We start from the raw sequence: 24,350 nt of genomic DNA on the forward strand, positions 1-24,350 counted from the left end.
GGCTGTCAATACAATGCATTGCTTTTGACGGTAGATATTCTTGAAACTCAAGTTAGGACGTATTTGGAAGGGTGATTTCTAAAATAAGTTTTGTAAGTAGGGGAAGGGTAATGATTGCTTTCATAATACTTTACACAATGAGTTTATGTTGTTTACTGTGCTGCTGTGATTAGCAGCTTGACCAAAAATGACTTAATGGAGGAAGGCTGATTTTGGCTCATAGTTTCAGGGGGATTTCAGGCCATCATAGCAGAGGGGAAGTCATAGTGTCAAGAGAGGTAGTCTTGTTCATATGGTGTGGACCAAAAGGCAAAAAGCAATTGGGGCAGAAGCAGAAGAGAGCATGTGAAAATACCCCAAATACCCCAAATACCCATTCCCAGTGACCCCTTCTACTAGCCAGAAGATTCCATACCTCCCAGGGCTGTCATCAAGAAATGAACTTTGAAGACATGTCCTGTGGGAGGACATTTCAGATTCAAACTGTAACAAAGCTCAGTAACTCAGCACCTGGGCCTTGTGTGTTTCTTTCATAGAGTTAGAAGGGAATGCATGACCGTATAAGTCTTTTAGAAGAGAGTGCATGACAGTACAAGACACTCCCTTAAAATTGGGACTAGATGACACTCCTATGAAGTAGTCATGGCAGAATCTCCATGATCTACTGTTTCCCTGTTTCTATGTAAAGGAAATGCTATTTTTTTTTCCTAAAGCTCATTATTGTTCCAGGTTGAGGAGGATGAATTTCCATGTTTTTGTTTCCTTCTAAGGTGTTTGGGGAATTCAATTAATTACTCCATGGAAATATTTATTCTCTTTTAACCCCTAGCATTTTCATTTTCCCAGAGAAAGTGAGTGTGCAATATCCTTCCAGTGGCAGCCCCTGCCGCTGGTCTCCAGATCCTGAGCATGCCCACACAGAGATGCTCTTTTGTTTCTGATCATTGCAGACAGATTTCCTCTAGTAAGAGCAACTTCATTTTGCTGGATCATATGTCTCTCAAAGCAGCATGATGCAATTCCCACTGGAACCTCAGTTATCAATTGTTCTTGATGGATGATGACGCATTTGTATGCTTTAGAGTAGAGATTTTTAAATTTTTTTCATCCAGACTTAACAGTATGAAAAATTACATTGTTACACACACACACGCACACACGCACACACGCACACACACGCACACACGCACACACACGCACACACGCACACACGCACACACACGCACACACACACACACACTGCACCTTAAGCAAGTTTGAAGAAAAAGCATCCAATGGCTGTGTTATGTGGTTTAATTTTAAACCATATGCCGTACAAATAACCTAGAGTTCATAAGACACTCCATTCTTGGGCAGTGGGGTGACATTTGTAGATTTAACGAAAGTACTAGAATCTCTCTTCAGAAGAACATGGGTCTATACACACACATATCTCCTTTTTAGGAGAGTTACAACTTCTAGGTGTAAACATGGCTCCCTATTTCCAAAGCTTCTCTCTTAGAATTATTTTGCTTTGCTGACATATTTCACTCAGCATGCTTGGACAAATATCATCAACTGCACAGCAGATATTCTACTCTTCCTCTTGCTAAGTAGAATTAATAAAGGGTTGCTAGAAAAAAACATGCAATAAATAAAACTCATAAATAAATAAAGCCATGAACAAATCTGTGAAATAAATACAACTTCATCTTGTGCATTAGGGTTAAAAGTCTTGGGAGGTAGGGGGTGGCAAGATGGCTCAGCAGGTGAAGGACTAGCCACCAAGTCTGATAACTTGAGTTTGAATTCTGAACCCACATGGTGAAAGGCAGGAAAAGAACCCCAAAAGTTGTTGGGGTATATGACCTCCCCATGTGTGCTATGGTATATACATGCACATATGAAATAAGTCAATAACTGTTATGGTTAAAACTATCAGGAGTTCTTTGTTCTTCCTTGGTATTCAGTTGTGTTTACAGTCAGCATGCCTGAGACTGGAGAGATGGATTTACTTCTGGTGTGTCAGGAGCCATTGTCCTTCACAGAGCTGCCCTAGTCCTTAACAAGTTACTTCCTTAACAGCAGCTCACACTCTGGCTACCTCTGTTTCTGGTTGAGAACCTCATTTTCCTCTATTACTTTGTCCTACTGCTCTGTACACATGCCATTTCTAGTTAGATACAAGCCACAGCCTTGTTGGAAGGCTTAGAATATTCCGCCTTTTTGGTGTGAACTTAGATGTTCCCTCTTTTTGTACTTTTGTGCTTTTTATCTTTACCTCCATAAAGTTCTTTCTGTGAGCCAGACTTTGCTCATGTAGGTAATGCCCTGGTGATAGAACTTTCCATGTCTGGCTATGTGGCAGTTGGCCCTCATTCCTCTAGGACCTTCCTAGAAGTGCCTCATTGGCCTGTGGCACCTCCAGTGCCCCCAGTGGCAACCCTGCTACTGTTCTGGCTTGTCTAGGTTTTAGTGTAAGCTGTTTCTTACCCACCTGCCCAGGACAACAATCACAAACATAAATTTTCTTGTGCAATTTTTCTTTTGCCCGGAAAAAACAATGTTTTTTTCTTTTTAAGTAATCATATAAATATGCAAATCATAAAGCACAATTTATGTTGTTGATATGTTTTGGGCCACTATTTTGGAGCTAACATCATGTGAAAATAGTGCTAATGTGCAAAAAATCACCCCCAAAGTTTAGACTTAGGATCTTTGAAAGATGTCTTAATAATGGGGACAATTTCAATAGATAAAATATAGGCTCATGCATTCAAAATGCTATTAGTGTTCTTTCAAGGGAAGACATCGATCTCAGAAATCTTGTATACAAACATGACAAAATTGGTCTGTCTTACACTCTGATAAAATCACAAAGTGGCTTATTTTCTCTACATTTTTATGAATGTGAAACATTTGCATATTATTATAATAACTTGCACAGCCATTGAAGCAAAAGCTATATATTGTTAATGGTGCAGTTAAAAATGGATACATTACTTCCATAGTTTGTTATCCAACCATCTTTTGAAAAAAAAATCTTAAACCTTGTATATTTTATAGTTGGCTCAGTGAGCACACAGTCTGCATGTTGCAAGTCGCCCTTCTCAGTGCCTGTGGCAGATACCTCTGATCTATGGCGCCCTCATACCCTCTTCAACACAGTGATCCAACTTGTTGCTAAAACTGAGCATAGAGTCTAGATGAAAGTTACTTGCTGTTTAAACGTTAACCATTCAAATTGAGGGTGTGTGTGTATGTATAAATAGAAGATGCATAGACTTTTGAAGAGGGAATGTATAAACAGAATAAGGTGGTGGCTGATGGTAGCCCTCTTTTGGCAAATGGCTAGATGGTAAACATTCTAGGCTCTGTGGGCTGTTCAGTCGCTGTAGAGCTGCTTTACAACTGTAAAGGTTGGCATAGGCATGGATCAGCAAGTCTCTGTTACTTAAAACCTGGTTTGTAAGAATGAGCCACAAGTTAGAGTTGTCTCCAGGACCATAGTGTGTGAACTCTTGGTCTGACTCTTAGAGAAAAATCACTGTTACTCAAAGCATCTTCCAAGAACAGTGTTAGCAATATTACTCATATGGTTAGGATATAATTCTTGTCTCACACTTTATGATTTCAGAGTCTGGAAATGGGGTCTGGGGTGCTGCATGTTTACCAGCTGAAAAGATGATGCTGGTGCCCAGTGAAGTTAGAAAGAACCTTGTTGAAATCACATTCTTTCTACTGTTGAAACTCACAGAACTCAGCTGTGAAATACCAAGTTATTCCTCTTATAGTTGAACTTGAATCACTTTTCCTATTTTAAATTTTCTGTTTTTCCTTGAGTCACATTTGGAAATTGAAGTTTTTCTACAAAATTATTTATAAAGATTATTTATAATACAATATAACATGAAAAGTGCTAGTAATTAAAAATAATTTCAGTCATTTTTATAGTTCATAAATCAATTGCTACTATAGCTTTAAAAAAGGAAGAAAATTATTTGCTCTTAATATCAATCTGATTTCTGAGGTGTTTTCACAATTCTGTAAAACTTTGAACTCTTGTATCAAAACAGGGTTTTGGCTACTCTCCTTGAATGTAAGCTGCTAGTAAAATATGACAGAATGATGCTGTGTAACTGCCCAAGCTGGTTTGGAAAAGGCCGTAGAGGCTTTTCCCCATCTCTGGGGGTGCTTAACTCTGGAGAAGCTGTGGCCATGTCAGAGAGTCATCTGAGCCAGTGTGCTGCAGAGGCTCCGTGAAAGCGTCTCTGTTGGTGCCTCAGCTTGGAGCAGCATTGTTTCTGTTTTATTTTTTTTCTTTTCTTAGCCAACTTTGAGGGCCATATTGGACAGGGCCTCTACCCTGTACCCTCAGATAACTACAACCCTACTGTCAACTCTCTGCAGCCTTGCTGGAGACCTGAGGTTAGGAGAGCTTTCCTCGAATGCCTGAGTTACAGCATGTATGAAAATATAGGTGCACTTGGTGTCTTAAGACAATTTTAAACAGCAGTAACTAGGACCCACAATTCCAAGTGTTATTTTATTAATTGTCTTCATATCTTCTGTATTGGCGTATATCACTTTCTTTCATTCTATCTAATCTTTTATGTATTTTGCTTTCAGTATTCATTTATCAGAATTAAAGAAATTACGATGTTTTCTTTTTATTTAAATTTTTAAAAATTTACTTATTACAGTTCCCAAATTTGGGAACTGAAAATATAACCTGATTTTCTTTTAGCTGCATAGGTTAATTTATTAAAGTCTTAAAAATTATTGTTTCCCAGCAAAAGAATGCCTGTTGGAAATTATTGTAAAATATGTCAAAATGATTAAAAATTGATCAAAATTACTCAAAACATGTTTAAAACCTACTCTTAGGTTCAGGACTGCTGTGTAGCTCTGGTGACAATCAAAATAAAACATTTTTTTTTCCGAGTGAAAAAAAAATTACTTATTACAATTTATTCATTGTGTATCCCAGATGTGGCCCCCTCCCTCATCTCCTCCCTTCCTCTTCTTCTCCTGTGCCCCTGCTCTAGTCCACTGATAGGGGAGGTCCTCCTACCTTTCAGGTCTAGCCTCTCAGGTCTCATCAGGACTGGCTGCATTGTCTTCCTCTGTGGCCTGACAAGGCTGCACTCCCCAGGGAAGGTGATCAGAGAGCTTACCATTGAGTTCATGCCAGAGACAGCCCCTGTTCCCCTTACTCCCAGGGAATCCACTTGGAGACTGAGTCTATGGGCTACATCTGAACAGGGGTTTTAGGTCTCTCTATGCATGGTCCTTGGTTAGGATATCAGTCTCTGCAGGGCCTCTGAAGCCTAGTTTTCTTTTTTTCCTTTTTTTTGGATCTGTTGGCTCTTTTGGAGCGCCTGTTCCCTCCAGGTCTTTCTATCACCCCCTTCTTTCATAAAATTCCATGCACTCTGTCCAAAGTTTGGCTATGAGTCTCAGCCTCTGCTTTAATACCTCAATCAGTAGAGTCTTTCAGAGGCCCTCTGAGATCGGAAACAGGAGAATACAGGAAAGAGGACAAGAACAATCTTTTCAAAGAATCATTTTTTTAGGTTTGTTTATTTTACCTTTTGAGAATTTTAGGTTCACTAATGGAAAATTTACCTTTATTCATTTTTTCCTTCTACCTACTGCTAGTAAATTGTTCTCAACCCAGTTGCAAAAGATGAACACCAGATTAATTCTGGTTTTCATCCCTCTCTACCAGAAATTCTTCTGAAGCTGTAAGTTTCCTCTGAGGACAGCTCATCCATAAGTTTGTTAGAAACATGTGCTTCATTTTCTTTTTCAGCATTGATAATTTCAGTTTTATTTTTATCAAAACATTTTGGAAAATATTTCTAAGTAGTTAAATCGTTTTTTCCTGGAAGTGGTAGTGATGGGGTCTTCCAATTTTTTTCTTTTTAAAATTTTAAAAATTTTTATTGATTACAGTTTATTCACTTTGTATCCCCCTGTAGCTCCCTCCCTCCTATCCTCCCAATCCCACTCTCCCTCCCCCTTCTCCACCCATGTCCCACCGCAAGTCCACTGATAAGGGAGGCCCTCCTCCCCTTTCTTCTGATCCTAGTCTATCAGGTCTCATCAGGAGTGGCTGCATTGTCTTCCTCTGTGGCCTGGTAAGGCTGCTCCCCCCTCGGGGGAGGTGATCAAAGAGCAGGCCAATCAGTTCATGTCAAAGACAGTGCCTGTTCCCATTACTATGGAACCTACTTGGACACTGAACTGCCATGGACTACATCTGTGCAGGGGTTCTAGGTTATCTCCATGAATTGTCCTTGGTTGGAGTATGAGTCTCTGGGAAGTTCCCTGTGTTCAAATTTTCTTGTTCTGTTGCTCTCCTGTGGAGTTCCTGTCCTCTCCAGCTCTTACTATTTCCCACTTCTTACATAAGATTCCATTCCATTCTGCCCAACAGTTGGCCATCAGGCTCAGCATCTGCTTTGATAGTCTGCAGGGCAGAACCTTTCAGAGGCCCTCTGTGGCAGGTTCCTAGGTTGTTTCCTGTTTTCTTCTTTTGGCTTTCAGAGGCCCTCTGTAGCAGGTTCCTAGATTGTTTCCTGTTTTCTTCTTTTTCTGATGTCCATCCTCTTTGCCTTTCAGGATGGGGATTGAGCGTTTTAGACTTTCTCTTTTCTTACTAGCAAATTTTATCTTACTTTAGGGAACTTTGATCTTTTTTATTATTAAATTTTTATTTTAATTACAGTTTATTCACTTTATATCTAGATGTAGCCCCCTCCCTCATCTCCTCCCAATCCTACCCTCCCTCCCTCAACTCCTCCCATGTCCCTCTCCAAGTCCACTGATAGAGGAGGTCCTCTTCCCCTTCCATCTGACCCTAACTTATCAGGTCTCATCAGGACTGGCTGCATTGCATCCATGCCTGATCTTAATACTTATGACCCCTTTCATAACATCCAAGTGTAAAGAAAAATAGATTAGCCATTCATTGTTTCAGACTAGGAGGATTTTCTATACTTGGAACTGAAAGGGTTAGGCTAACTTTGTAACCTATATGTCCTCTAAAGCCTATAGTTTTGAGTTTTAGGTCCAGGTTAAGCTAAATCCTCTTAGTACCTTTCCAGAGAGTGAAGGAATATGACCCTATCTGTGAGGACAGATATAAAAAAAAGGGCAAGCAAGCAATGACCTTCACTCAGCAAAAGAATGACCAGACCCTTGTCCTTGAGATAGCGTTTCTTAGCAACAAACCTAGACTTCTTCTGAGTAGCTTTTGACCTCCAGCCAAGAGCCCGCAGCCCTAATCTTCAAGGATGAGCTAACCACCCCCACCTTAAATTGCATTGCAGCTGCATCCACACTTGGCAGGACTGGCCAAGCTTGAGCACCTAAGACTAACCAATTTTCTTACTTTATAGCTTCCTCATCCAATCATAAATTGCCAAAACTAAAACTTCAAATCTCCCGCAATTTTTCTTTTAAAAACCTAAAGGCCTTTGTCTCCCGGTGCCACTCTTTGCTGACCAGCAAGGGTGACCCCGTTGTACAATGGTTAATAAACCTCTTGCTTTTGCAATGAGTCTTGGTCTGGGGGAGTTTCTGGGAAGGGCGCGATTGAACTCCTGAGCTGGGAGACCCCAGGTCTTATATTTTTGGTGCGTTGGCCGGGAAAGGGCGTGCCCCTTCCCCAACCCTCATCAGACTGAACTCGGAGGTCGAGCTCGGAACAGGTTAGTCTGTTTCTGTCTTACCAATCTGTTTCTTGTCAGAGATGGCTGCCATGAGGCAGCCAATCAATTGGATTTCTGTGGTACCAATCTGTTTCAGACCCCAGGTCTTACAGAACTAGTATGCAAATATTCTTGTTTCATTTTCATGCATTGTGGGATGTTCTCTGTGTCCTTGTTGTTATAGATGCAAAGCCTCTCTTCAACTCTAAGCAAGGAGGACTTTTCACACTTTCCAGCTCCACTCTTACCAGTTTATTTGTGGCCACGGAGAGCAGCATGTCCACAGAGAATCCCCCGGTTCTGCCACTCTTCTTGATTAATGTACCAGCTTACCCCCTTTGCCTTTATAACAAATTACCACAAACTTAAATCAATATGAACTTATTATCATACAGTTTTGGAGGTCAGAAATCTGAAATCAATTTCAATGGGCTAAAGACAAGTTGTCAGCAAGGTCCAGGTTCCTTCTGGAGGCTCTCTGGACAAATCAACTGACTTAGCTTTTGCAGCTTCTGAGGCTCCATGAGTTGCTGATGTCATAGCCTCTTCTACATCTTTAACAGTCTGCCCCAGTGTCACTCTGACACTCTTGTCATCGTGTCTCCTACTGCTCTCTGGGTGGGAATTTCTTACATAACTTCTAATGGCCCCTGTGGTTCCTCAGTATCTACCCAGACCGTCTAGGTTTAGGATAACCATCTCACTCATCTTGTGATTTGCAACTCAATCCAATCATCAAAATTCACATTCCCAGGTTCTGGGGATTACAGCATGGATATTTTGAGGGTCGATTGTTCAACAGTACTGAATCACAAGTCTCTCAAGGCCAAGATTTTCTTAGGAAGCTTTAGTAACTGAATCCTTTTTTAATAATTATTTTTATTAATTACAGTATATTCACTTTGTATCCCCCCTGTAGCTCCCTCCCTCCTCTCCTCCCAATCCCTCTCTCCCTCCCTCTTTTCCACCCATTTCTCACCCCAAGTCCACTGATAAGGGAGCTCCTCCTCTCCTTCCTTCTGATCCTAGTCTATCAGTTCTCATCAGGAGTGGCTGCATTGTCTTCCTCTGTGGCCTGGTAGGGCTGCTCCCCTCTCAGGGGGAGGTGATCAAAGAGCAGGCCAATCAGTTCATGTCAGAGACATTGCCTGTCCCCATTACTATGGAGGCCACTTGGACAGTGAACTGCCGTAGGCTACCTCCATGCAGGGGTTCCAGGCCATCTCTATGAGTGGTCTTTGGCTGGAAGGCTCTACCCTGCAGGGTATTGAGGCAGATGCTGAGACTCATAGCCAAACTTTGGGCAGAGTTCAGGGAATCTTACAAAAGAAATGGGAGATAGTAAGACTCGGAGAGGACAGGCGCTCCACAAGGACAGCAACAGATCCAAAAAGTCTGGGCACAGGGGTCTTTTCTAGTACTGAATCTTATTCATAGCTGTTTGCCATTGATCCTCTATCTACACTTTGGCTTAGGAAAAAAGTTCCATTTTAGCCTCCTCTATTTGAGCCCATACAAAAGAACAGATATACTGTTGCCTCACACTCTCCAGGTCCTATTTGCCTATGGGTTTCAGAAACTAAGAAAAATAATTGGACCAAAGTTAGGCAAAAAGACCATACCTAATTTTTCAGCTACCATTTTCCTGGAATTTTTCTCTCTGCACAGTAAGTCAGTATTTACTGAATCAAAGACATTTTGTACACACTAATTTGAGGCTTTAGGAGAAATTCAGTTTGGTGTTCAAATCCTAGTTTTTATTCTACTGCCTGTGAATTTGGACAAGTCACATAGACACACTGATTTAATTTCCTTATCTAGATAATAGGGATAAATTATATTAACCCCAAACAATATTAGAAAGATTATGTTAAATGAGCTTTTTTTATTTGTTTCCTTACTTATGTGTCTGTATGGAGGAGGGCACGTGTGTGCCATCGTGTGCTGCTCCTAGGGATTAGAAGGTGACTTGAGAGAGTTGATTCTCTCTTTACATCATCTGAGCGTTGGGGGACTGAACTCAAGTCCTGAGGTTTGACAGAAGGCAGCTTTACCAACTGAGCCACCATACCCCTGGCTAAGATTACATATAAGAGTGTTCAGACAACTGCCCTGTATATGTTATTTCTATAAGAAAACGAAAATGGGATTATGTGCAAAAGTTTCAGTTTGTTTTCCATGTTTGGGGGTGGGTGGGTGGGATTGAGCTAGCATCTCACTGGCATCAAACTCATGTTCCTTTTGATTTAGCTTCCCAAGTGCTGGGATTACAGGCATGTAATCCTAACTTGTGCTTATGTGCTGCTCTATACATAGCCACATCACAGAACTTCCGACTGGTGTTTTTAGTTGAATCACATGTTTATCAGAAGGTAACTCAGAGTGACCAAATAGACCAGAGACCTTTCTCATTGTCTTGGTGATAAACTTTGTTTTTTAGGCTCTGGCTTTAGTCATAAAGGCTCATAAATCTAATATTGTCTGTAGCCTAGAACATTTGTTTGAAGTTTACAGATGCATACAATACTAAGCTCATAAGAAGCCTGTATGTAAGACAGACTGGTACTTGGTCTGCTTTAACTCATACCTCCTTGCTTCTCTTCCAGCCCAATATTCTATTCTCTTCTGTGGTTTTGACTATTTTGGATTTTTAATATATATTGTATCTTATATATTTATCCTGTGCTTGGCATCTCTTGAGACTTTTTATGTGATTTCTTTATCCTTTCTTTTGTTAATATGAGTTGATTTTTATGTGTTGAACCATTCTTGCATCCCAGGGAAAATATTCAGTTGGCTGTGTGAATTTTCCCCTTTTCTTCTAGGAATCTTGTCTTTTGGTATGTAATTGTTCATACTGATCTTTTAGGCTTTTCTTTACTTTGGTGGCATTCTGATTTTATTTTAAATGTTTACTTTTTTCTTAGTGTATTAAGAGTCAAGTGTGTGTGTGTTTGTAGGTACTCTTGAAGGCCAGAGGCATTGGATTCCCTGGAGCTAGACTTACAGGAAGTTGTGAGTAAGTAGTAATCAATTACCGGTCCTCTGCAAGAGCAGTACACACTCTCAGCCCAATGTTACCCCTTTAATGTCCGGTTGAATTCAATTTATTAGTATTTTGTAGTTGAGTTTTTGTACCTACTTTTATCTGGGTATTGGTGTACAATTTTCTTGGGGTATATTTGGTTTTATTATTAGAGTGATGCTGCCTTTCAACTTGAATTTGGAAGACTCCCTTTTGCTGCACTTTTGGAAGAGTCTGAAAGAGGCTGGGATTAATTCTTTAAACATTTAGTAGAATTCCTCATGAATTCCTCATTCCTCCATTCTGTCCTTGAGAAGGTGACTGACTAGTGACCCCATCTCCTCACTAGTTTCAGTTTTTTTTTTTTTTTCATGCAGTTTATTCAGGAACCTTGAACAATCATCTGACCCTGGGGAAAGCCAGCCCACAGCTTAAATAGCCTCTGGGTAGCCAACCCCAGCGTGCCACGTGGGCAATGCAGATAGGTCCACATACATGGAAGCAAGCCAGATCCTCAGCCTTAGCCAAATGTGTAGTTTCAGTTTAGACTTTTTGTTTTTTCAAGCTTTAGTATTAGTAAGTTATGTGTTTCTAGGAATCTCTCCCTTTTCTTCTAGGAAACTTGTCTGTTGGTATGCAATTATTCTTACTGACCTTCTATGCTTCTCTTTATTTTTGGTGGCATTCTGATTTTATTTAAATGTTTGTTTTTCTTAGTTTATTAAGAGTCAAATATCTTTATTCCATGTATTTCATTTTTTGGTAGCTTTTATTTTCTTTTTGATTCAGTCTGAATGTATTTTGAAAAAGTTTGGGGTGTGTGTGTGAGAGAGAGAGAGACAGATAGACAAACAAACAAAGACACAGAGAATGTGGTGCATACATACTTGGTATATATATGAAGGTAAGGGGACAACTTTTTGGATTTGATTCTTTTCTTGGCTTCTGGAATCAAGCTCAGGCTGTCAGGATTGGGTGGCAAATGTCTTTACCCACTGAGACATCTCACTGTCCCTTGATGGACTTTTGTGATAGGTCAATTTCCTAATTACAGCTCAGCTGAGTTTCTTTGGCTGTTAGGCTCATTTCTTTTTGGCGTTTGTAATTGAAATTCTCATATCCTGTATTCTTTTGTGAACTGAAGTTTCTAGAAGGAAAAAAAAAACAACCATGTACGCCTAACTTCAAGATTGCAACAAGATTGACTGGTTAGAATTTGAGGATTGTAGAGAGATGGAATGTTGTAAGTCCAGAGCAAAAAAAATATTTTGGATTATCTGTAGCTCTCTTAATAGCCATCCATTATTCATCTTACCTTTGTCTGCCTTACAGCCTTTGACTCTTACACAAAGCTTTGGAATGCATTGTTAGACCACGCAGCTCTTCCCATCCTGGACCAGCAAGGCCCTCAGCTACCAAAGAGGCCTGTAGCAGAGACTTCCTGCCTGCCTGAATGTCCTACCAGTGTACTTGGAAATATCCCATGATTGGCAACCTCCTTTCATTATATAATTTAAAAATCTTCATGAAGCCATTTCCATGTTTTTCCATTGAACATGTTATTTAGGGCAGGTTGAATGTGTTCCTGGGCCACTGTCACTCATATTTGGCTCAAGAATAATTATACCACATTCCTTTAATATGAGAGCTATGTTTTGTACCAACACTTTCTTTTTTCTAATTTTTGTAATCATTTTATTGTCAACCAAATTTCTCTTGTTTTTATCTCTTTGAGTCAAGGTCTGCCTCATAATTTAATGTCTAAAGTCTCAGTTGATGAGTTTATACTCCTGGTTTCATTCATGTTTGGTACTTGGTTTCTTATTTTAATGCCAGGTGTGTCAGATATTATATTTTGCAAAATTGGAGAAACAATCTGAGGTCATGTTCCTCTAGAAGAGGATCATATTTATTTTTGCTGTCACCTGGGAACACAACCAATCCAGGATCAATTTTACGGACTGAGAAGATTTGATGCCTCCTGCTGTAGGCTATAAATCCTTCTGAGTTCTACCTCAATGCAGTGAGGCTTCCTGGAGTGTTTAGCCTTCATAGGCTTTATCGTGCAGCTGACCCTGTATCCCAGGAGGATATCAGAAACATCTCTGTCTACCAGCTGTTTCTTCAGAAAGTTACAGTGCTCTCCTTTCTGGACTGCCATTCTTTCCCATGTGTGGCCTAGTAACTGTGTCCTTTTTATGTTAGCTCTTCTATGCCTTCATAGTTTCCCTCTTTGGTTGCCTCTTTAGTTGTCCTCAGCAGACTAGTTAGTCTGAATTACACTGTAATGCACCACCCAAATGTCACTTTCTTTGTGAAATACGTTTATTCTCTAGGCTGAATTAATTGTTCTATTCACAGTCTTATAATAAATAGCATATATTACAAATGATGTGTGCCTTAGTTACACTTCCTCTGTTCTTCTGTCACCACTAACAATCTTCCAAGACTGTGATCTTCTTTCTTGAATTTGTTATTTCAATAGATTTTCTAAACCTTTTTTAAGGAGCCATTATTTTCTTTACAGGTAGTTTCACATTTCAAATAGAATCTGTGTATTTGTTTTAATATAAACTTTATAACTCAGAACCCCTGCAGGTTGTTTTTATTCTTGATGGCCAAGTTTCTGAGCTAACCCACAAAGATGATTTAATCTACCATTGAGATAAAATGAAATGTTACAGATTTGTGCAAAATGTGTTAGTAGTGATTACAGTAATTTATTACAAGGACATCACAACTGAAGTAACATTTAAAATTTTGAGTATCTTTGAGTTTTATAAGCAATCATGATTTCAGGATGCAGAAAAACTAAATGGAGCACTAAACTAATAGCATTGGAATGTAATTGTAGTTAGACTACTAATTCTGCTTTGGTTGACGTTGTGTGTGGCACTATAGATAAATTTGCACTTGGGAACAGGTCTTTCTTGTGACTACAAGCAAATGTATAGAAGGAAATGCTTCCTGTGGCATCATTCGGCATTTTGAAGTGAGATGGTTAGAAGAGGTTCATCAGGAGTTTTATTGGGTGGCATTAGCTGATTTTCTGATAAAAGAGAAGTCAGGCATGAATGGTCAGAGATGAAACACCATGTTCCTCAGTCCTGTGAGCAAAGGCTATTGAATGCTTAACTGTGGGAAGACTTTAGACTCCTTGCTAACTTTGTTCAGTAGTCCTGAGGAAGTTGTAGGAGAGAGTAATAGTATACATGAACTTATATACGCCATTGCTAAGAGGTCAACCAGAGTAGAAACGAACAGATCCTGATTATTTGGAGACCAAAGGAGTGAATATGAATACACGAAGCACATAACTCCACTCCCTCCTTTGATGCAAAGGGCAGCTTATTCCTAAACTGGGCACACTGAATAGCAAAAGTACTTATGAGACACATTAAGAACAAAGGAAAACAGAGAAGTAGTTAGTTGGTAGTGTACCTAAAGCAGGCCATAGGCAAAAAACTTAGTCACAGGTGGATAGTGGCTTCCCACTTGAATTAGCAAGTCTGGGAGACAGGGAACAAGATTGTACAAGTATATATCTCAGCACGGTTTAGGCAAAATCTGAAGAATGATAGTTACATCAGGTATAAGAGTCAGGTATGTATGGAGAGGTACCCTTGGAGGTTAGGAGAGAGTCATATTCCCTGGAGCTGGAATTATAGTTGGTTTTGAGATGGTCTGATACAGGTGCTGGGAACCAAACTTGGGTTCTTTGGAACAGCTGCAAACACCCTTACCAGCTTAGTCACCTCTCCAGGTCTTGTTTAGCAAGTATCTTATGGGCTATACATTTAAAAATCAGAGGTTCAAGGAGCTTTCAAGTAAGCTTCCAACAACATTCTGAATGTTTGGCTAACTCTCTCTACAACTTGCCTGAAGACCCTTTGTGGCTATATTGGAAATACTTTTCCTTCCAGCTTTTGTCAGTGAAGCCATACTAGCCTTCAAGATTTAGATCAAGTACCACTTCCCTTATGATCTCTTTTTTGCTGTTGTTTGGTTAGAGATAGTGTCTTATTGTGTATCCCTGTCTGTTCTGGAACTCATTATATAGACCAGGCTGTGTTTTAATTCACAACGATCCTCCTGTCTCTGCCTCCCAAGTGCTGGGATTAAAGGTGTGTGCCACTATGCCTGGCCTGTTACAAACCTTTTAATTTCCACTGTATTGAAAATCATCTTTCCCTTCTCTGAAAAATAGTAATGTGGTATATACTTTGCCTATTTCTCAGCCTTTGTTTTGGATTGTATTTTGGGGGATGTGGGCCAGTGTTTTTGTATCTCTGCCCTCTATTTCCACAAGTTCAAGCACAGATGCTTACATAAAATAGATGTCAAATAAGTCTGAACCATGAAGAAATGAACATACATGCTGCTATATTAATCTTTGTGTTTCAGAAGAAAGTATGAATATAAAGGAAAACCTGAGGTCATTAGAAATAAAGGAAGAAATCTATAGACTTTGGGCCAAACAAAAGGCTATTTTATTATTATTTTATTATGAAACTCATTAGTTTGTTGTATCTGTGATCATTAGCTACTCAAAAGAAAGAGGACTGCTCTTTCACCTGGAACTTTATTTGAAATAATAGATTATTCAGAAAGACACATGTACTTATTGCATTCCATATGAGCAGCTTTCCTTAATTAATTTTTTTGTGAAATTGTATCTTAAAAGTTATATATTCTCTTAAATGAGCCAACTATTTGAAATGCTACTATTTTATAATAATTGAAGATTATGAGAGTATTAAAACATGATCATTATCAGTCTCTGAATCTCCTGGAAAGTGTCTGTTTAAATTCACTTCGAGAACCCCCTCTTGGTGACTGAGAGCTATCATGGCTTGTAATGGACGGAGCTTAGGGATTTTAATGGCCTTGATGCCATTAAAGCGTGTCCTGCCTGAGATATTAAAGACGTTTGTTTGTTTGTTTAAATCAAACAATTGTGTGGGACTCTGTAGTGAGTAAAGACTTGTCTCCCCAGAAAAAAAAAAATTCTACTTCGAAAACTAGGTACAGTGCTTACAGCTGTAATTCTGGCACTAAGGAGGCTGAGGTAGGAGAATCATTGTGAGTTTGAGATCAGCCTAGGTGACACAGTGAGTTCCAGACCAACTTGGACTATAGAATGATACTATGTTTCAAAAAAGGTACCTATTTTTGTGTTATTTGGACAAACTTTCATGGGTCTAAGTGTTGTTCAAAGTGTTGACTTCACTACAGAGTTTGGAAAGAAGCATTGCTATTTGTATTAAATATTATTTATTAATTATTAAAAAATAAACTAGAGTTACATAGGAGGTTTTCATTAAAATATCTATGTATTTCTCCCCAAAATAATATTTTTTAATTTAATTTTTATTTTTATTAATTATACTTTATTCACTTTGTATCCCCCCATAAGCCCCTCCCTTCTCCTCTCCCAATCCCACCCCCTTCTTCACGCATTCCCCTCCCCAAGTCCACTGATAGGGGAGGTCCTCCTCTCCTTCCTTCTGATCTTAGTCTATTAGACCTCACCAGGAGTGGCTGCATTGTCATCTTCTGTGGCCTGGTAAGGCTGCTCCCCCCTCAGGGGGAGGTGATCAAAGAGCAGGCCAATCAGATTATGTCAGAGGCAGTCCCTCTTCCCATTACTATGTAACCCACTTGGACACTAAACTGCCATGGGCTACCTAGGTTATGTATGAGTCTCTGGGAAGACCCCTGTGTTCAAATTTCTGATTCTGTTGTTCTCCTTGTGGAGTTCCTGTCCTCTCCAGATCTGTCCTCTCCAGATCTTACTATTTCCCACTTCTTGCAAAATAATATTTTTTAATTTTTAAAATTATTTTTATTTTTATTAATTACAGTTTATTCACTTTGCATCCCCCCTGTACCTCCCTTCATCCTCCCCTCCCAATTCCACTCTCCCTCCCTCTTCCCCACCTGTGCCCCTCCCCCAGTCCACTGATAAGGGAGGTCTTCCTCTCCTTCCCTCTGATTCTAGTCTATCAGGTCTCATCAGGAGTGGCTGCATTGTCTTCCTCTGTGGCCTGGTAAGGCTGCTCTCCCCTCAGGGGGAGGTGATCAAAGAGCAGGCCAATCAGTTCCTGTCAATAGGAGGTTTTCATTAAAATATCTTTCTATGTATTTTTCCCCAAAATAATATTTTTAAATTTAGGTTTATGTGTGTGTGTTTGCACATGTATGTGTGTTTCTGTGGATGTCTGTGTATAACACAAAGGCCAGAGCAGGCTTTCAGGTGTCCTTTATTGCTTGCCATCTTATTTCCTCAAGAATGTTTTTTTCTGAACTTGGAGCTAGGCTGGCAGTGATGATGCTGTCTCAGCCTTGCACAGTTCCGGGGTGACAGGTGTGTGCAGCAGCACCAAGCTTCTGACCTGAGTACTATGTTCTTATGCATGAACAACAAGCACATTTCCCCAACTAAACGCCACTGCCCCAAACCAGATGAGGTCTGTTCTCTGCAGTCAGACTGGATCATTTAGGTGTGAACATGCACACCTTTGTATTGGCTGGAGCCATGGCTGTTAAAGCTTCTATGTAGGGAGGAACTCATTCCTCACATTGTGCAGTTTCTTCCCTCTCAAAGAATCATGTGGGTTTTCTTTCTTACTGCCTTAGCCAAAAATGCTTTACTATGTCATTCATTCATTCATTCGATTTGGACTGCTCTTCACCCTGTGGCTGAGACTAGTCTAGAACTCTGTGTAGCCCAGGCTGTCCTGGGACTTGCAGCAGTCCTCTCGCCCAGCTTCTTGATTACCGGCATGAACCACCATGTCCCACCTACTATGTCTTAAGGAAAATTTTGCTTAAGTGACCTGTTGAGGTATTTTTTTCATATTCATAGATTTTAAATCACTTAAACATGATTGAAATTTTAGTAAATAAAAGTTTGGGATTGACATATTAGAGTGTTTTGATCACCCACATTTTCCCCTCACTTTGTTCTTTATACCTTTGTGTTCTGCTTTGTCATATTAATTAATTAATTTGTCATATTAATCCCTTTTATATTGAGAGACTCAATATTGTGCTAGGTCTTGTTTGTGGGTTCAACAGTTCCTTATACAGAGTAGGAATTATGGAACCTGTAGTAAATAAATAATTGAATAAATAGATGCAACTATCATTATAATAATAAAAGTATTCTGGTACCAGTTCTTACAAAATTACCATAGTTACTATTTTTGATTATGTATACTATACTGTTAGAGAAAAATATATTCTAATAATAAAAATATATAGTACAGAAGTATACAGAAGACTAAAGTCTATGATACTTACTGAGTTACCCATCTCAAATATTTATATACTTGATAATTCTTGTTTTCTGACAGGATCAGTGAGCATAGCAAGTCTTGGGCGTAGCTGGCTCAGTGAGGTAAGCAGACATGTACTTGAATGCAGATAAAGCATCTTTCTGTAATGGAATAATACTTTTTCTTTTGTTTCCTTAAAACGTGTAAGCCAGAGTTTGGCTTAATTTTTATAATGCTCATAATAAGTGCTATATAGCATTTGGAAAACAGGGAAATTATATTACAAACTTGGGACAAAACTGAAGACTTCAGAGTGACCTGGGAACCGTGGGAGTCAAGAGATGCAGAGGCAGGCAGCCTGGAGAGTGAGTGCATCTGAACACTAGGATTGTATATGTTGACTGCTGAGAGTAATAGTGCACATTAAGACAAGATACACAGGAGTATCTGAGAGTCAGACAACTCCCAAGTTTATATATCGGCTTTGATGCTACTTTGCATCAAATACGTTTTTGTCCTTGTGGTTTGAATGAGAATGGCCCCATGGGCTCAAGTATTTAAATATTTGGTTCCCAGTTGGTAGAACTGTTTGGGAAGGATTAGGAGTTGTCGCCTTGTTAGAGAAATGGGCAGGCTTTGAGGTTTCAAAAGATTCATGAGATGCCAAGGCTGCTCTCTCTATGCCTCATAGTTGGGGATTAAGATGTGAGTTCTTAGTTGGTCCTTTGCTCTAACTCTAACTCTAACTCTAACTCTAACTCTAACTCTAACTCTAACTCTAACTCTAACTCTAACTCTCTCTAACTCTCTGATGCTGTAAGCCAAATTCGATGGTTTCCTTTATAAGTTACCTTAGTCATAGAAAAGTAATTAAGACAGTTCTCCACTTAGACTAGGAAAATAGTGAAAAAGAGACCAAGAATGACCCATCCTCAATCTTTATTGGTTAAATTTCTATCTGTGTGCATAGTTTATGCAGTGGATTCTGGATGCCCATTACAATTATTTATTCATTTTCTGTTTCCATGGTAATAACCTCTCTATTTAGCACTTAACTCTCTTTTGTTAATTATTCACATGTTCAGACTGATCTTTTTCAATACAATTCAGTCAGACTTGGGACAGTGACTATTATTGGGCAGTGAAAGTAATTTGGTGGGATGGAGAATGTTGGAACAAGTGACAGGGTTTTGTTTTTTTTTTTTTTTTTTTTGAGAAAGAATAAAATGTAGTGCATATCACAAATGCTACAGTATTTTTCATGAAACATTGTTTCAGTATATATGTGAATGTGTATTGGGTCATACCCTAAAATTGCATTTGTTATTGTCTATCAGATTATATGAATTTGAGAAACACTCAATTTGACTGAAAGACCCCTGTGATAAGAATCTGAGTTATCTTTGGATTCATCAATCAATTTTATACTACAGATGCTTTAATGCTTGTGGAATTATGATATAGTTCTCAGTTGTCAGGGAGTTACACATTTAAAAAGAGCTCGTTTACACAAATAAATTCTGATTTGGCCTATAGCTTGATTTTTTTCTGGTATGGGTAGTGTGTGTGTGTGTGTGTGTGTGTGTGTGTGTGAACATGAGTGGGTGTATGTGCCATGTGTTTTCAGGAAGCCAGAAGAGGGAATCATCTCCCTTGCAACTAGATACAGGGTTGTGAGCATTCTCCAAGCATAGCTTCTGGTAACCATACTCAGATCATCTGAAAGAACAGCAAGCTCTTTTAACTGCTAAGCCACCTGTCCAAGTCTGCACTGGGGAGTCTCTTTACAAGTACTCCACTGGTATTAATTATTCTCAGTTTTAAAGGGGTTTGACATTGAACACGCACACCCCCACCCTTTCTTCTCTGTCTTTGCTACATGACTCACCAAAGAATCTTTGCTGGGCATTTTGTGAGGAGTCTGATTATGGTTTAGTCCTGTATCTGTACCAACTTAAAAAATAAAATTATGGTTCTAGGGTATATTATGTAAACACATATGAGAGCATGCTGCAGTAAAGGTCCCAAGGGAGCCTGTGGTGGGCAGAATATTGGTTCTCCAAAGATGTTCAGGCTAGAATCCTGAACCTATGTGTGTTGCACAACAAAGGATATATAGAGCTGATCAAAGAGGGATGGGTGAGATGCCTGTATTATCGAGGTGGGTCTGATCTACTCACACAAGTCCTTAAAACTGGAGTGCCTTTTCTGTCTGTAGAGAATTTGTCAAAGAAATATGTGCTTGCCTAAAGCCTACAGAGTTCTTGGTGGGTCAGACAAATAATTATTTTCAGCTGCTGAGAACTAGATAAAGTTTTGAAGCTTATTCTAAAATCATTTCTATGTGATTTTCCTTAAAACTACTGCTTTCCATTGATGTCTTTTAATTGCTGGAAAAAAAGAGGCTCCTGCCCATTTCAAACACAGAAATTTAGTTTAAGTTCAAGAAAAATCATATAAAGAGATGGGAGCCCCTCTGAGTGCCTTTAGTCTACAGACAAGGAGATTGTTGATAAGAGAGATATCAAAGAATGAGGTCTAGAGGCTCAAACCATCATTGTAAGAGCTGGACATGTGTAGAAGGGGAGAAATTAAAAAGCACCTTTTCATCAGGGAAGAGAGTAGGCAGTAAGTGGACCTGGCTGGAAAGCTGGTTAAACATACAGCTCTGATCTGGAAAAACAGATGAGCCTGGTGAACAGGTTCAGGCAGGGCCTCTGCTTGCTGTCCTGCAGGACCTGCACATAGAGCACTGAGCTTATCCACAGTGACAAAAGAAAGTGAGTTAAGGCCATCCTCTTTATTTTTTCAACTTGTGAGAACACAAATACCTTCTCATTATAAAAAGTTAAAAGTGGGACCTAATAGGCTAGGGTCAGAGGGAAGGGGAGGAGGACCTCCTCTAACAGTGGATGGGGGCAGGGCATGGGAAGAGATGAAGGAGGAAGCATGGGATTGGGCAGTGAAAGTAATTTGGTGGGATGGAGAATGTTGGAACAAGTGACAGGGTTTTTTTTTTTTTTTTTGAGAAAGAATAAAATGTAGTGCATATCACAAATGCTACAGTATTTTTCATGAAACATTGTTTCAGTATATATGTGAGGAGGGGATGAGGGAGGGAGCTACAGCTGGGATACTTTTATTTTAAAAAATAAAAATAAAAACAAATAATATAAAAGTGGATGATAGAGAAGTAATGAACTCTCCCCTCTTCATACTCACAGCCCACAGTTTCTTTCTTTTTCTAGAACAGCAGTTTTTAACAGGTTGGTGATCAGTGTCAGGAATTTTCCAAGTATGTCTACAGATATAAGTGTCTATATATAGACTATGAGTATTATATTCTATTTGCTTCTCTTTTCTTAAAATTAGTGTCTTATACTTACACATCCATGTTTATTGGTGTATTATTCAAAATAACAAAGACACGGAACCCAGTCTAGATGACCACTAACAGATGAATGGATTAAGAAAATATAGTTAAAAGCCAGGTGTGGTGGTACATGCCCTTAATCCCAGCACTCAGGAGGCAGAGGGAGGCGGACCTCTGTAAGTTGTGGCTAGCCTGGTCTGCAGAGTGAATCCAGGACAGCCAGAGATATACAGAGAAACCCTGTCTTAGAAACAAAAAAAACAAAACAAAAAGAAACCAAAAAGAACATATGATTATGTATATACGGTGAAATCTTATTCAGCCATAAAGAAAAATGGAATAATGGGCCTGTGAGCTGGCTCAGCAGGTAAAGAAAGACACTTGCTGCCAGACCTGACTACTTGGGCTTCACCTTGAGAACAAGTGTCTCATAAGTTATCCCCTGACCTCCATACCCCCCACCCCACAGCAAATAAATAATTTTAATACAAACTTAAAGAAAATAAAAATGAATTCACGACAGTTACAGGAAAATGAATAGAACTGGAAATCATTATGTTAGGTAAAATATGGCAGATAGAAACAGTACTTGCTTTCTATCGTATGTGGATCCTAGATCGCAGGAGGAGTGGTATGTGTGTGATAGGAGGACAGAAGGAGGGCCTATTTAGGGAGAGTCAAGGGATCAAGAGGAGGTCATCGAGACAACTTCCTGAACAGAACACCAACAGCACAGGCTCTAAGAGCAACAATCAATAAATGGGACCTCATGAAACAGAAAAGCTTCTGTAAAGCAAAGGACACAGTCATCAAAAAAAAAAACAAAAAAAAAAACGACTGCCTACAGATTGGGAAGGAATCATCACCAACCCTTTATCTGACAGAGGACTCATATCCATTATATATAAAGAACTAATGAATCTGAAAAGCAGCAAACCAAGTAACCCACTTAAAAAACGGGGAACAGAGCTAAACAGAGAACTCTCTGTAGAGGAATACCGAATGTCGGGGAAACACTTACAGATACGCTCAACGTTGTTAGCCATTAGGGAAATGCAAATCAAAACGACCCTGAGATTTCACCTTACACCCATCAGAATGGCTAAGTTCAAACATTCAAGTGACAACACATGCTGGAGAGGTTGTGGAGAAAGGGGAACCCTTCTCCACTGCTGCTGGGAATGTAAACTTGTACAACCACTTTGGAAATCAATCTGGCGCTATCTCAGACAGCTAGACTACCGCTTCCTCAAGATCCAGCTATACCACTCCTAGGCATATATCCAAAAGAGGCTCAAGTACACAATAAGGACATTTGCTCAACCATGTTTGTAGCAGCTTTATTTGTAATACCCAGAAGCTGGAAACAGCCCAGATGCCCCTCAACTGAAGAATGGATGCAGAAATTGTGATACATCTACACAATGGAGTATTACTCAGCAATGAAAAATAAGGAAATCATGAAATTTGCAGGTAAATGGTGGGACCTGGGAAGGAGCTGTCCCAGAAGCAGAAAGACACACACGGTATATACTCACTCATATAGACATATAACATAGGATAAACCTACTAAAATCTGTACATCTAAAGAAACTAATCAAGAGAGAGGACTCTGACTAAAACACTCAATCCCCATCATGAAAGGCAAAGAGGATGGACATCAGAAGAAGAAAACAGGAAACAAGTTAGGAACCTGCCACAGAGGGCCTCTGAAAGGTTCTGCCCTGCAGACTATCAAAGCAGACGCTGAGGCTTATGGACAACTGTTGGGCAGAGTGCAGGGAATCTTATGTAAGAAGTGGGAAATAGTAAGAGCTGGAGAGGACAAGAACCCCACAAGGAGAGCAACAGAACCAGAAATTTGAACACAGGGGTCTTCCCAGAGACTCATACTCCAACCAAGTACTAGGCATGGAGATAACCTAGAACCCCTGCACAGTTTAGTGGCAGTTTAAGTGTCCAAGTGGGTTTCATAGTAATGGGAAGAGGGACTGCCTCTGACATAATCTGACTGGCCTGCTCTTTGATCACCTCCCCCTGAGTGGGGAGCAGCCTTATCAGGCCACAGAAGAAGACAATGCAGCCACTCCTGGTGAGGTCTAATAGACTAAGATCAGAAGGAAGGAGAGGAGGACCTCCCCTATCAGTGGACTTGGGGAGGGGCATGCATGAAGAAGGGGGTGGGAGGGTGGGATTGGGAGGGGAGGAGGGAAGGGCTTATGGCAGGATACAAAGTGAATAAAGTGTAATTAATAAAAAAATAAGATAAAATTATACATAAAAAAGAACAAGGTACATATGAAACTGTCATAGTGAAATTCATTGTATTGTTGCTAACTTAAAAAACTAATACTAAGATAAAATTAATTTATTAGTGATCTTTTGATGTGCCCACCAATAATAATTTTATTACACAGTATGGATAAATTACTAAAATTAACTTAACCATCTCTATAGGTAGAAATTTTATTAGTTTCTACCTCCACAAGTTACTATTTGAAACAATAGTTCAGTATATGTTTTTGCATTTATGGACATTTCTATAGTCCTACCAGTGGAAGTATAGGCTATAGGAGGCAAACATTTATAATCTGTATAGAAATTTCCATTTGTTCTCCACAAATGTATAATTTGCCTTCTACAAGTAATGAAATGTTTCAACACAGGCAGAAACTAAGACTACCTTTATTGTTTATGCCTGCCTAGAATTGATTTTCCTTTCTCTGTTAACAGTTTCTGATTTCCTTTAGGGGATTCACCTTTTCCTTCTGAGTTACTAAGACTCCCCTCAGAAACATAGCATACAACTCATACCTCAACAGTGAATACTGCATTCGCTTATGAAAGTGATCAGTTTGGAGATAGGCAAATGACAAGAGCTTGACAAACTGGGTATTTCCTTTATTTTGTTTGAGTGACACAGGCACACATACACATACATATAAGATTTGTCTCCGTATTTCTTTTAAAGCTGT

At 39.5% G+C, this 24,350-nt stretch overlaps 1 protein-coding gene across 4 annotated transcripts in view; it reads left to right on the plus strand.

Moving 5' to 3' along the window:
* Stk33 (serine/threonine kinase 33) overlaps positions 1-24,350 on the plus strand; it is a 176,380-nt gene that overhangs the window by 45,998 nt on the left and 106,032 nt on the right. The window contains exon 2 of one of the 4 annotated variants that reach the window (XM_060367074.1): positions 18,081-18,124. The exons of the other annotated variants lie outside the window; for them this stretch is intronic. The gene's annotated coding sequence lies outside the window, so the exon portion shown is untranslated. The remainder of the gene's footprint in view (positions 1-18,080; positions 18,125-24,350) is intronic. 4 annotated transcript variants of the gene reach the window in all.

Source organism: Meriones unguiculatus, chromosome 14 (genome assembly GCF_030254825.1).
Source record: "Meriones unguiculatus strain TT.TT164.6M chromosome 14, Bangor_MerUng_6.1, whole genome shotgun sequence".
NCBI lineage: Eukaryota > Metazoa > Chordata > Mammalia > Rodentia > Muridae > Meriones > Meriones unguiculatus.